The sequence below is a fragment of the Cydia splendana genome, chromosome 2, assembly GCF_910591565.1.
Source record: "Cydia splendana chromosome 2, ilCydSple1.2, whole genome shotgun sequence".
Taxonomy (NCBI): Eukaryota; Metazoa; Arthropoda; class Insecta; order Lepidoptera; family Tortricidae; genus Cydia; species Cydia splendana.
In genome coordinates this window covers 23,513,069-23,515,561 of record NC_085961.1, presented here as the reverse complement: position 1 = coordinate 23,515,561, position 2,493 = coordinate 23,513,069, and the positions used below count along the sequence as shown (strand labels likewise).

The window sequence follows — 2,493 nt, the reverse complement described above, 5'->3', positions numbered from 1 at the left end:
GCGATTAAATCCCGTGTTAGTTAAAGTATCTTTGGAGCAATGTTTCAGAATATGATTTTAAAACGGGGCTAACGAATTATTTTAGTTTTTATAATGAAAAATATTTACACGATAAATCACAAGTAATCACAGCACAATTTAAAACCTGATGCTGCACAAGCTAGTGCACACTCGGCAAAGAGTCGGATAAATATTCGTTTCTGTAACCAAATGGTACCGTTGATATTGATGATATTATTATTAAATGAGTTTCAGATAATACGAGTAAGTATTCAACTATTCAAATCGATAACGGAAACATAAAAAAACAATGCCAGATGCTTATGAATGGGATTTTTTCGACCAAAATTGCTTACCGGCTACCTCCAAGTAAAAATTATTATGTAAAATGAAGATAATTTATGCAAGCAGAATTTTCACATGGAATAAAACATATGTATCGCAAATAAATAAACGTAAAGGAGACAAGAATCCCCTGTTATACATAACCGTAAGCTATTTAATTTTGTATGAATGCTGTATACCTATGCGTTTATTATTTTATACGAGATACCGAGATACGAGATTTGTAGTCAAGTTCACATTTTATGAGTTTGAAATTGATAAAGACAATATTATTTCATTTTACCTAACCGCTCTTTCCCCAAGATTTACATATCCACCATATAAAAATCACGTGAAATTAGACTATCACGCTGAATATAACGATTACCTACGTATTAATGAATGTTTGTGGTAAAATCGTTTACCTTGTTCACTTTTGACTGGAAGAGATCTCATATAGTATAATATATAATAAGTTCACCTTTGTTGTATATAATTATCTTTGAAACACAGTTTCTTGTAATCTTGTATTTGTTTTTCTACGCACAATAAAGAATATTGGATATACCTATAACTAATATACCTCCATGTGAGGCTGAGGTATGTAAATGAAGCCTATAAACGGGTTTAAGGCTACATTCCATTAACTATCAGTCATTTTAATTTTTAGCAAGCAGAAACGTCTGCGAACGATGCTATTAAGCTTAGAATAAATTTAAAAGTGGAAAAATTACTGTCTTGGGTGAGACTTGAACTCACGGCCTCTGGATTGATACTCCAGCGCTCTGCCATCTGAGCCACCAAGACCTCATCCATAGCCAGCAAATCTTTCCACCATATTATAGGACAAGGGGACCATAGCGCAAGAGTGTTACACAAAAAAAAAACTATCAGTCAGTAAGAAAGCTTGAGCTTGCAAGACATTCAAATGACGCAATTCAAGTCATAACTTAAAGTGAGTATTGAGACAGTGCGTCACCTAAGTACTGGCAGCGCGGCGGGCAACGTCGAGACCAATCTAAATAATTGACCACCGCTAGGTCTTTGCGAGCTAGAGACTACGTGGAGTCGGTGAAAGAAAACGCGATGAAAATATTTTTTAATTTATATGTACTTTAATTTGCTTGTTAAATCTAGTTGACATGACAATATTGACAATGACAGCAAAGATACCGAAACCTGCGGAAGCAGGTAGCCAAGTAATGTGGTTGCTTTACTTTGAGTAGGTATCTACTACGCAATTATTATAAATAAGCAATACCAGGTAATTATTTAAATTGAAATCTAATTAATTTGCTAATTCCATCATATCGAGCCTCTAAAAAACACATTTTGATTGATAGGTAAGTACCTAATCTATAAAGAAAAACCTAAGGAACTCGTTTAGATATTTCGCTGATCGAGACGTTGCGGAAAAGCTATTGCGGTGAAATACTGCTGAATTCGACTCCACTCCATTTTGTTAACTCATGTAGGTAGCAGTAAAGGGTGGGAGTAAAGAAGTAAAAAGAGGAAAAAGTGTATTATTAGCCCCGGCGAAATGGAATTGGAACATTCCGCGTAGAAATACCCGAAAGTTTCGGGTACATTTCAGCGAATATTCACTTGCATCCCACTTCGTTTCACTTTACTAGCTAAAGGCATCATACTTTCACCGGTTACGCGATTTAACTTTATTTCGAGAAATGAATTTTTCCTTTTTACTGACACGCGCAAAAACAAGTCGGGTTCAGGCTTGTAATATGAGGTATTTATATGAATGAAAACCTAGACTGTGCTAAGGCTTTAAAATCGCTTTTTTTAATTAAAAATAAACTCGCAGAACACTTATTATTTCAATTATGTATAAACTAAAGGTGCACGCACTCTTACACAGCACTTGCATATACATGAGGTTATAAATACAGTATGTATCAGAACGAAAGGCCAAGAAAGAGACCCATTAATGTTAAGGTCATACTGAGCAACCTTTACTATGGGACCAACCCCGAAATCCCGAAAAAAAATTGACTCTCCCATAGGAAATTTCAACATCAAACCAGCAAAATGTATGAAACATCCAATTTTTTTGGAACTATATAATGGAACACTTAACACCATATTGTTAATAGGTACATTGTGCTTATTGTGGTGGAAAATATACTAAGTAGGTACTAAATTATAAATAAA

The 2,493-nt window shown here is 34.5% G+C and overlaps 1 non-coding gene across 1 annotated transcript; it reads right to left on the bottom strand.

The window, feature by feature from the left end:
- Window positions 1–1,058: 1,058 nt before the first annotated feature.
- On the bottom strand, window positions 1,059–1,131 carry Trnad-auc (transfer RNA aspartic acid (anticodon AUC)). The gene has a single exon. It is a non-coding gene; the product is annotated as a tRNA-Asp (tRNA).
- Window positions 1,132–2,493: the final 1,362 nt, after the last annotated feature.